Source organism: Lethenteron reissneri, chromosome 36 (assembly GCF_015708825.2).
Source record: "Lethenteron reissneri isolate LAM-NWPU_2019-01 chromosome 36, ASM1570882v1, whole genome shotgun sequence".
Taxonomy (NCBI): Eukaryota; Metazoa; Chordata; class Hyperoartia; order Petromyzontiformes; family Petromyzontidae; genus Lethenteron; species Lethenteron reissneri.
The window spans coordinates 11,677,576-11,689,617 of NC_083814.1; the positions used below are offsets into that span (position 1 = coordinate 11,677,576).

The following is a 12,042-nucleotide window of genomic DNA, read 5'->3' on the forward strand; positions in this document are numbered from 1 at the left end:
AGCCATGGTGGCCACGTGGCTAGGGATGGGACTCTTCACCCCCTTCATCGACAATCACACGAGGCAAGCTCAATAAACACGCAAAGACAACGATCCCCCATAAAGCCTCAGCAGACTTTTGGGGCAAGTGCTGTTAGCGAGCAGCGCCCTATGAAGGCCGGCACGGCACACGAGGGGTTGGGTGGAAAGCACCACGCCCGACCGCCTTTCTCTCCCCAGTGGCGATGTTTACTGCATGCCGCACCAGGTACTCATTTAAGGCTGAGTCGACCTAGGGGAGGCCCAGGACCGGTTCAGATCATCATCACTGGTGTTGACCGTGAACAGGAATTGAACTCGGATCGCCGGGTTCATAGCGCGATGCGCTAACCGATACGTGCACGCGCACACACAACACGCGTGGCATGTAAACAAACATGCGGCGCATTAAACCAAACACAAGAAGACACTTGTGAGCTTTTACACGTAACGTCCATGTCTTCCTCCACCCATGGAATGCTATACACGGTATCGAGACTGTGAGCGGGCAAGCGCTGTATGTTAGCAAGCACCGGTCATGTATAAACTCATTAATTGGCCGAAAACATCTTCGTCTATCAAGGGACTGCAGATCTTGGGCAATTGTTGGTCACGCCGGCAGGCTCACCGTGGAGCTGCTGCCGTCAAATCGTTCCTGTCGATCCCGAGAGATTGCGAGGGGTGCAGGTTGCACGAACGATGCTGCAAATGTAAACATGTGGACCCTACACACCACTCACAACCGCTGTTATTGTCAAGGCCACAATGGCGCACAAAGGGGGGAGGCTGTGGCTGCGTACGACGGCCTTAACAGGTAACAGCAAACAGCACTTGCCCCGGCAGCCTGTTCAGTGTACGGCCTGTATATGGCCTTAACAGGTAACAGCTAACAGCACTTGCCCCATACTCTTAAGTTTTTTTCGATAAAGTCACGTAGGAAAAAATAAATAATAAAAATAAGTAATAAAAATAAATATTCGAAATAATAATAGAAATCAAATAATGTGATTTATAAATATATACATTTATTTAGATTATTATTTATATTATTTTTATTATTTATTTTTATTATTTATTTTTCCCTACGTGACTTTACCGAAAAATCCTTGCAGTCACGAAAGCTTCAAATCTAGCACTTGCCCCGGCAGCCTGTTGAGTGCTATACGGAGGGGGGTGGGGGCAGACTTTTACTTTTGTCTTTGTGGCACCTTGTCAACGGTGGTGTTTGGGAGCGCACTAAGTGTGGATTAATTAAGTCGCTTGTAAAAATAAACATTAACAAGGAACACAAAGGCGACTGGCTCCCCCACAGACTTCTCAGATCTCCGCTTATGTGTACACACACGAACAAAGACAAAGATCCCCCGTATAGCCGTAACAATTTGTTGGGGCAAGTGCTGTTTGCGAGCACCTATGAAGGCCAACAAGGCGCACGAGGGGGTGGGTAGCTGGCACTACGCCCGGCCACTTATCTCCCCAGTGGCGATGTTTACACACCGCACCAGGTACTCATTTGAGGCTGAGTCGACCTAGGGGGAGGCCCAGGACCGGTTCAGATAATCGTCACTGGTGTTGACCGTGAGCAAGACTCGAACGTGGGTCGCAGGGTTCATATCGCAGCGCGCTAACCACTGCGCCACCACTCCCCACATACACTATCACACCTACATACGTGAGGATCGTTGTCTTGGCATGTAAATATGCACACGTGAACGTACGTTTGTACGCGTGCCGGCCATCATAGGTGCTCGCGAAAAGCACTTGCCCCAACAGTCTGCTGAGGCTGTACGGGGAATCTTTGTCTTTGTATATACACGTGTATAACGTGTCGGTGTGTGTGTACACACGTGTGTGTGTGCGTGTGTGTGTACGTGTGTGTGCGTGTGTACACGTGTGTCCACATGTGTGGGTACACGTGTCTGTGTGTCCACGTGTGTGTGTGCGTGTGTGTCCACGTGTGTGTGTACACGTGTGTGTGTGCGTGTCCACGTGTGTGTGTGCGTGTGTCCACGTGTGCGTGTGTGTACACGTGTGTGTACACGTGTGTTTGCTGTATCTGCCCCTCCCCCCGGTCTCCCCCCCCCCCGCCCCCCGTGCTGTGTGGATCTCATTATCGCGCTGTCCAAACGCGCAGAGTGTCTGCACGGGTGGCGCGGTGTGCGTGTGTGTGTGGGGGTGTGTGTGGGGGTGTGCGTGTGTGTGGGGGGGTGTGTGTGGGGGAGTGCGTGTGGGGGTGTGTGTGGGGGAGTGCGTGTGGGGGTGTGTCTGGGTGTGTGTGTGTGGGTGTGCGTGGGTGTGTGGAGGGGTGGTACGGTGTGTGTGGGTGTGCGTGGGTTTGTGTGTGTGTGGGTGTGTGTGGGTGTCCGTGGGTGTGTGGGGGTGTGTGGAGGGGTGGTGCGGTGTGCGTGGGTGTGCGTAGGTGTGCGTGGGTGTGTGGGTGAGCGGTGGCGCAGCGGTTAGCGCCGCCGTGCTGCAAACCCGGTGACCCGAGTTCGATTCCCGCTCACGGCCAACACCGGTGGCGATTATCTGAACCGGTCCTGGGCCTCCCCTAAGTCGACTCAGCCTCAAACGAGTACCTTGGGTACGGTGCGTAAACATCGCCACTGGGGAGACAAAGGGGGCAGGGCGTGGTGCTGGCCACCCACCTCCTCGTGTGCCGCGCATACAATGCTCGCTAACAGGACTTGCCCCAACGGTCTGTTAAGGCTATACGGGGGATCTTTGTCTTTGGTCCGTCGAAATGAGTGGTGGTAGTTCCTAGCGACACTGCCGAAATCGTGCGGTCACTGACGGAACCGCCCGGCAGAGGGTGGGGGGTCCCCTTTGTCTCAGCCTCATTCATCATTTAGACTCAGCACCCCATCCACCCACCTCGCCAGCCCCCCACCCACCTAGCCAGCCCCCCACCCACCTAGCCAGCCACCCACCCACCTAGCCAGCCACCCACCCACCTAGCCCCCACCCACCCACCTAGCCAGCCACCCACCCACCCATCCAGCCCCCCAACCACCTAGCCAGTCACCCACCTAGCCACCCAGCCACCTTGCCACCCACCCACCTCGCCAGCCACCCACCCACCTAGTCAGCCACCCATCCATCTAGTCACATAGTCACCCAGTCACCCATCCAGCCACCCACCCACCTAACCACCCACCCAGACAAATTTCCACCCTCGGAAGAATACCTATTAACGCAGCTCTGCAAATAAAAACGTGTTTATTTTTAAAACGCCAATGGAAATAAATAAGCAAAGTCTCCTTTAGCTATGCGTCTTTTCAACGTAAAAAAAAAAGTATTGCTTACACAAAATATCATAAAAAATGCAAACTCCCACATCCCCACCCACCCACCCTCTTCTCTGGGGATCGGAGACTGCATCTCTATGGCAACCACACTGGCAGAGGACCCGCATGGCATGGCCTAGTTAGCAAAGGGCTCGTTAGGAGCGCCTCCCGCACCCTCTCTCCCCATGCACACCACACGCGTGCGCCACCTCCCTTTCATCTCTCTGTCTCCGTCTGCCTCTCACTTGCCACGCTCAATCTCTCTCTCTGCCCACCCCCCTCCCCCCATCTCTCTCCCACTCCCCTCGCCCCGCCTGAACAACGGTGTTGTGTCGCGCAGGCCGGCAGGAGAACACCGCTTCTTAGTCACGTGGAAGGGAAGTAATAAAATAATAAAAATAAAACATAATAAAATAATTCTCACGACGTTTCGGCCACAACGCAAGCAGCCGTCCTCAGGTGAAAACCAGGTCTGTCGGGGAGACAGCGTCTGAATGAAACAGCACACGAGCTTGGAGCTGGGCATGTGTGCACAAAAAGAGCTTGAGAGCTCATCGGATTCCTCCGGTACAAATAAAAGATCCCGATTCACTAACACATGGGATAGACTTTTTATTTTAAAAATTACAATAATGTCTACTAGTGTATTGTATTACATTGCTCTATTTTTACGTTTTACCATTTCTTGTTTCATTGTATGCAATGGCAAAAATTAGGGATTAATAAAGCACAACTATAACCACACTCATATAAACAGAATTCCATGCATTGTTAAATGAAGACAAGTCCAGATATTGTGGCCAAGGTTTAGCAAATTGTTATTTTTATTTACATAGCATAAAAATTCTTATTTTTTTATATTTTTGCTAGCAATATATTGGGGGGGGGGGACATTTTGAGCATATTTTAATATTGGGGGGGGATGTGCCCCCCCCCAATATATATTATGATTACGGCCTTGGTTCCACCCATCTCAACCTCCGCTTCCTGCTTACAATCCACAGCGCTCGCCAGTCTTGCCGCAATTTCTTGCGAACCTCCTGAGTTGCTTAACCCTCCCTATGCTGCCATGGCATTTCTCGAATATGCTCTCTCTCTTCTCTGTCTCTTGAGCATCCCGGCTGGCTGCGTACGGTGCGAAAGAAGTTCAACGTGCGACACACGCGTGACGGATTAATTTTGTTTTTCCCAAGTCGGGTGGTGGAGGGATCTGCTAAACGAGAGAAATGTGGCCAGGTCATCGCCACGGGGTTGGGATGGGGGGGGAGTGAACTTGATAAACGAAATAACGACACTCGTATCGTTTACTCTGCCTCAATAAAACATATTTGAGTGAATCTGGTGGAGGAGGAAGAGGAGGAGGAGGGGGGAGAAGGGGGGAGGAAAAGAAAGAAGGAGGAGGGGGGGTAGAATTAACAGACGACCATGGACTGGTTGTTACCAATTCAGATGTATTAATGTATTCTTAACCGTGGGAAAATGTGGGAAGCAGGTCCCAAAGGCCGTGGATTTAAAAAAATGTAACGCTGCAGACGTGTGAACAAATAAATGGCGAGCGAGTGACATGCTGACAAGGGAGACAGGAGGAGAGAGATGAGAGTGGGGAGAGAGGAGAGAGTTGGGATAGGGGAGGGAGTGGGGAGAGATGAGAGAGGGGAGAGTGGGTAGAGATTGTCGAGAGGGGGGAGAGAGGGGAGAGTGGGAAGAGGGGAGAGTGGGGAGAGTGGGGAGAGAGTGGGGAGAGGGGGGAGAGTGGGGAGAGTGGGGAGAGGGGAGAGAGGGGAGAGTGGGGAGAGAGTGGGGAGAGGGGGGAGAGTGGGGAGAGTGGGAAGAGAGGAGAGAGGGGAGAGTGGGTAGAGATTGTGGGAGAGGGGGGAGAGAGGGGAGAGTGGGAAGAGGGGAGAGAGTGGGGAGATGGGGGAGAGAGGAGAGAGAGGGGAGAGAGTGGGGAGAGGGTGGGGAGAGGGGGGAGAGAGGGGAGATGGGGGAGAGAGTGGAGGAGAGTGGGGAGAGTGGAGAGAGTGGGGAGAGAGGGGAGAGTGGGGAGAGAGTGGGGAGAGGGGGGAGAGAGGGGAGATGGGGGAGAGAGGAGAGAGAGGGGGGAGAGAGGGAGATGGGGGAGAGAGGAGAGAGAGGGGGGAGAGAGTGGGGAGATGGGGGAGAGAGGAGAGAGAGGGGAGAGAGTGGGGAGAGAGAGGGGAGAGTGGGGAGAGAGTGGGGAGAGAGGGGAAAGATTGTGGAGAGTGGGGAGAGGAGAGAGACAAAATATCCCGAGTTAAACAAACACAGCCCCTACCCCTCACACCCCACAAACATATAAATAAATACCGCGCCACTAACCAGCCAATCAGGATTTAGAAAACACGCAGTCGCCATGGCAACGGAGGCCGAGAAGGCAGCCTCATTAACAGTCCTGTGCGGTTGCCATGGGAGACCGGTCCATGTGCTCACACCTCACCCACCCACCCCCGAGTGGGGGGACAGGGGGCGGGGTGGGCGGGGGGGGGTCGAAGCATAAAAAAGAGGGGGGAAGGGGGGGCAGCTAGGAGAGATTCTAAATCCTCAGGCTCCTCTAGGTTTCGCAACAACGTGATGAAGTATGGTCAAACACCTCTCACGGCCTACGCCACGGGGACAGGCCCTCATCCAGCAGTGGACTTACAAGCCCACCAGCCCCCTCCCCATCCCCCCCCCCAAACACCCCCCTCTCACCCCAACCCCCCCCCCCCCCGCACAACACGAGGGTAAGGGACTATATTTGGCTATACTTCACCAAGCTGGCCAGTGCAGGCTGGCGAAGGCAGGGGAGCATAGGAGTGGTACCGTACAACAATGGATTTTGGCAACGGACCACTAAGTAAGACCCACGGCGACCAATGCCATCCTGCGTGTGCGTGATGACGACCCACCCCGAGCACTGTCCAGGCTCAACCCTTCCTTAGCTTCCGTCTGTCTGACGAGGTCACACGCACGCCAGGTGACTCGGGCCGGCAGCACGGTGGTGGCGGCGGTGGTGACGGTGGTGGCGGTGGCGGCGGTGGCGGTGGCGGCGGTGGCGGCGGTGGTGGTGGTGGTGGCGGTGACGGCGATGGTGGCGGTGGTGGTGGCGGCAGTGGTGGTGGCGGTGACGGCGGTGGTGGCGGTGGTGGTGGCGGCGGTGGCGGCGGTGGGGCGGTGGTGGTGGTGGCGGTGGTGGTGGCGGTGACGGCGGTGGTGGCGGTGGTGGTGGCGGCGGTGGCGGCGGTGGTGACAGTGGTGGTGGCGGTGGTCACATGACGCCCGTGGGCCTCACAGCAAGCGAGACACCTGGGTTCAATCCCCGACTCGGCCACAAAGTGCCTTGGCAGCGTGGAGTGTGTGTGGTCTGGGACTGTCGTTGTTGTTGTTGTCTTTGCTGCCTTGCACAAGCTTGCATTTGGTGTGTAAACATCGAAAAAAATGTGCACTTCATTATTTATTTCGGTGACTTGCTTACCTTTCCTATACCTTTCACACCTATCGATGTTGATATTGCTTGTTGTTGTTGTAACTTTGTGACCCACCCCTACTGGACATCTGCAAAATAAAAAAAAATCTTCATAGCTCATCGGATTCCTCCAGGACGGAGAAAGATTCCGACTGCTGATGCTCTCCCTGCACCTCTGCGTCGCTTTCCTCCGGATTCTCCAACTTAGTGACCCCCACGTGAAGTCAAACTGCTCATCAATGGAACTGGACAACACCTCGCCCCCCCCCCAATGTACACAGGACCCTCCTGAACAAGAGCCTTAAGACTCTTGAGGATGACCTGTTGCTGCTGTTGTTATGATTATTATCTAAGTGCGAAGGGCGCAGCCATGCGGTGCAGACACCTGCTGATTGGTGAACACGAGGAGACGGGACCCCAGAGGTGTGGGGGGGTGTGGATGTTCGTTGCACTCTGTTGTTGTTGTTTGACTTGCATCCCACTGGGATTTTTGCACACAGCGTTGGTGTACGGTGAGTTTTTTCTACAATGTTTTGCTGTCTTTTCTTGGATTTCTGTTTGCACTTAGTCACATATTCACTTTAAGATGTTTTTTTTTCGTGTTTTTGTTTTTTGTTTGTTGCGGTTGCACCCGATTCAAGAGCCGAATGGCTCACAGGGCTATACCTAATACATGAACTTGAACTCCGAGTGTGCGTGTGCGATGCATGCAGTGCGTGCGTGCGTGTTCTTGTGTTGTGTACGGAGGAGCGCGGCGTGCGTGTGATGTGCAGCGGTTATTAGCGCATACTAACCCGCCTCAACCCCCGAGTTCCATTCCAGCTCACGGCCAACACCACGGTCCTAGGCCTTGCTGAGGTCGAGTAAGCCTCACATGAGTACCTGCAGGGTGGTGACACATGGGCCTTAACAGGCAAAATAATAAAAAACAAGTTTCTAGTGTTTTGTTTAAGGCGGTTGATCAGGTGTTGGCAAGCCCACCCCCTCGTGTGCCGTGCCGGCCTTCGTGGGTGCAGAGTACTCGCTAACGGCACTTGCCCCGGCAGTCTGTTGGAGGCTATCCGGGGGTTCTTTGTGTTTTGGTGTTCGTGACGCGCGTTGTGCGTGCCGATCGAGCCATCAGAGCGACTGATCGCCGCGTGGCGCTTTCCTGGAAAATGTCTACGAAGCCTGCATCCGGTGCCCTCCAGATGAGCGGTGGGGGAGGGTTTCTGGGCCCTATGCCAAATCCTACCACTTGGACCCCCCCCCCCCCCAAAGTGCGGGGCCCGGGGCAGTCGCCCCGATGCGCCATACCATTGGGGCACCTTTGCCTGCACCAAACGACTCGTATCTTCTGACTCTGGACTGAACCCCCCCCCCATTCCTCGCACATCGTAAATTACATCAGCACCCATGGCACGTGGGCTGGTGGTGTGGGGAGGTAGTGGGGGTGCAGAGGTGGGGGATGAGGTTTGGGATGAGGTGTGCGATGAGATGCAGGGAGGATGACGAGGTGAGAGTATCGGGATGAGATACGAGCAGGGCGGTGGGATGAGATGCGCGAATGACCCAGGTGGGTTGTGAGAAATGTCTTTAAAGGATGAATCCAAGCTTGGCAAATCCCATCCAAGCCCAGTGGCAATCGGGGAACGGCACAAGAAAAAAGCGGTCGCACGTGGCCCCTAGAACGGTGGGTTTAACAGAGATTAAAGTCAGGTGATGGTGCTGCAGATTAACCACGCTCATTCGCGCGCCCTTCACTTTCAACTTACTCGCTGCTCCTGCCTCGCCGAGGAGTCAACGGGCTCGTTTGCCCACGTGACCGCGACACACAACGCTGGTCCAACGGTTCCAACCGCACGCCAACGTTGGGCCAACGTTGGGCCAACGTTTGACACTCACCTTTCGTTTTTAAACCAGGTCGCACCTTTCCCCGCATTACCCTGGTCAGTGAGAGTTGACCGCTGAACCTGAGACAGGCGATGGACAGAGAGGGATAGAGAACTGTCCATGGTACTATTACAGTCGTAGTCAAGTTATTAAGGCAGGGGTGATGCGCATGCACCAATCTCTTTAAGAAGCGACCGGGCCACAAATGACAGCTCAACGAAGTGGCTTATCGCGTGTAAATGTATGGCAGCCAAAGACTCTGAAAGTGTGATTCTAAATGTGGAGGGAAAACCCAGAGGACCCGGAGAAAAATCCATGCGACCACGGGGAGAACACGCACACTCCAAATATACAGCAGGCGTCAGGGTCGGGATCGAACCTACGACCTCCTCTATACCAGGCGAGGAAGTTCACATCTCGCCACTACGGCGCCCGTAATCACTATCACAGGGCGACTGCTTTGTGCAACAAGCACATGCAACATGTGAGCACCGATACGCACACCACACACTCGTCAAGACGGCGACCTTCATCGCATCAAGCGAAAGCCAAGCCTGCGCTAAATATAGACGCACATGGCGGGGGGCCGGGGGGGGGGCCGGGAGAGGCCAAGTCATCTTGCTCACACGTAAAACAAAACAGCCAGCCCTGGAGCCCCAACGATAAAGCCCGCATCCACGCACGATCGCCTGCCTGCGTGCGCGTGTGTAAGGGGAGCCGTCGTGTAGCGGTTAGCGCTACGCTGCGCTACGAACCCGGCGACCCGGGTTCGATTCCCGCTCACGGCCACCAACACCAGTGACGATTATCTCCATCGGTCCTGGTCCTCCTCCCCTAAGTCGACTCAGCCTCAAATGAGTACCTGGTGCGGTGTGCAAACATCGCCACTGGTGAGAGAAAGACGACCGGGCGTGGTGTTGGCCACCCATCCCCTCGTGCGCCGTTCCGGCCTTCGTAGGTGCTCGCTAACAGCACTTGCCCCAATAGTCTGTTCAGACTATCGGGGGGGATATTTGTCTTTGTGTGTGCGTGCGTGCATGCGTGCGCGTTCACGGAGCTAATCGGTAATCGTCCCATGGTGCAACTTGCGAGCAATTTCAGGCCACACGCCGCGAAATCGCTCTCTCTTGTTTTGGCAGCCGTAGCCAATATCTCATGGATGATGCTGTATTGATGATAAAAAAACACCGTGCATTTAAATGGCAAAGTATACGGAAAGTCCCCGTTTAACGCGCGGTGTTCACACTGACGTGTTTTCGCTATAACGCGGTTCTTCCATTCGTGAAATACTTTTCGCACAACGTGAAAACCGCGCACCGTTAAAACGCGGAACGCGCTCATTGTTATAAACGCGGTTTCTCAGCGGTCGACGGCGAACTACTTTCTTGAGCTGCGTGGCTGAGTGGTACGGTGATGCGGTACGTGGAATGATACAGAAAAGCATTGGCGGCGTGTACACTCATCTCATTTCTGTCCCGACACGGGATGGCTGCAGGCTGATGTTCGTGCAAATGTGATTCAGTACCAGTGGTTCCTCGCTCAACGCGGCACTTTCAGGAACGCATCTACCGCCTTAAACGAGGAATTGCCGTATAACTATATCATTTTTCTGCCGTTACCCATTTTTTTCTCAAAGTGGTTGGCGATCATGGCCTTCCGTCCATTTAGCTCTGTCCATGATATTTACTCAAGAACGTTGCATTAGGCCAGTGTTCTTCACTCATTTTCAGAGGCAGGCCACTTTTGCCAAAAATACACCATCGGTGTGAGGGCAGCCACACATTTGAAACCATTGGAGTTTGACAGCACAATGATGATGGGAGGGGGGGGGGGGAGTGTTTTCACCATTTGTGTATTGTCAGGGGCTGCACTAAAGGCCACCAGGGTCACCAGTGGCCTGCGGGCCTTGCGATGAAGAACGCTGCAATAGATGCTCCTACTCAGCTGCGTCCAATTGTTCAGCTGGCTTCTGTAACTCCATCCCGCTGTCTTCCCCCGGCTTCTTGTACAAAGTGCAATGGTCTTGCAATGCGTGCGAAGCGGACGACAGCCCAGATTCACGCCGCCGCCACCGCCCAACGCAGAATCTCCGAATGAATTTTCGTTGGGCCGATATCAGTTCAGAAGGCTCTCACGCCGAAAAAAAATTAGATTTTAAATATTGCGTGCGAGAAGCGAGCACACGTGCATTTATTTATTTGCCTCACTCCCAGTCTATGTCAGAGACACTCTGCATGTCCCCATGTCCCCTCAAGGTCTCTAAGATACGGGGGGGTCGAGGGGGGACAGATCTTCCCTGCGATCCCAGGTCACGGAGAGGCTTTTGGGTCGATGGGCGACCGAGCTGCCCCCCCCCCCCCCCCCCGTGGCCTCACGCGAACGTCCGAATCTCATCCAGTCTGCGAACATTTTTTAAAAGCTCCTCTTAAATCTTACATCTGTACACTTCCCATTTCTTTAGCTTTTAGTCAATTCGGCAAATGTTTTTTTGTCGGTACATGTTTCATTATCGTCATTCGTGGCAGTCGCGTTTACTTTCACGAGTTATTTTTCGTGCACTCTTGAGATGGCTCCGACGAAAGACGCCTCATAGATATAGCGTTATTACTTTACTACCCATAAGAATGCAGGGGCCAACGTTGACCCAACGTTGAACCAACGTTGACCCAACGCTGACCCAACGTTTGGTCAACGTTGGGTCAACTTTGGACCAACCGCCCCCACTGTCGCACGTTTTTACCAGGCAGGGTCACTGCTGCTCATGAGCAGCAAGATAGTTTGGCGATTGCTTCAAACGACACCGCCGCGCATTTCAAATACTACACATTTGAAAATTCCAAGACGTCAGGCCGACTTGGAAGAGTAGGCCAAAATGGGTGGAGGGGGGGGTGCTCTCTAGAGCTGCCCTTTAGCGGAGGCCTCTTCTACCGGCAGTGGCGTGAGCAAGCAATTGCAGGGCTGCTCCATTATCTTGAAAATATTTTTTTAAACCTCCGCAACTCTGCAGGGATGAGCCAATCCGTCCAGCTCCGTGGGAGTTATTTGACCATACTTCACCGGTGCGCGTTGGTTGAAGGCGGGAAGCATAAAGCGTACAGCACAAGCTGGCAAATGTGGTTCGCACGAGTAGTCCACTGTACTATGTACTACACAGCTACACATGGACTTTCAACCCGGTTAAATAAAGGTCAGAAGCTTGATAAGTGCAGCGTACTAATCTGTGTTTGCATATGCAGTACATGCACACGTGACAGACACGGCACATGCGACGCAGCATCGATGTGTAACTGCGGCAAGTGCCGTTAGCAAGCACCTATTAAGTCCGGCACGCTACACCAGGGGTTGATCTGGTTGTTTCCCAAGTGCTAGCGTCTACACACCGCACCAGGTTCTCATTTA

The 12,042-nt window shown here is 53.9% G+C and overlaps 1 protein-coding gene across 1 annotated transcript in view; it reads right to left on the minus strand.

Moving 5' to 3' along the window:
• The window catches only part of EEF1AKMT4 (EEF1A lysine methyltransferase 4), a 48,840-nt gene that overhangs the window by 28,328 nt on the left and 8,470 nt on the right, over positions 1-12,042 (minus strand). The window lies entirely within an intron of this gene.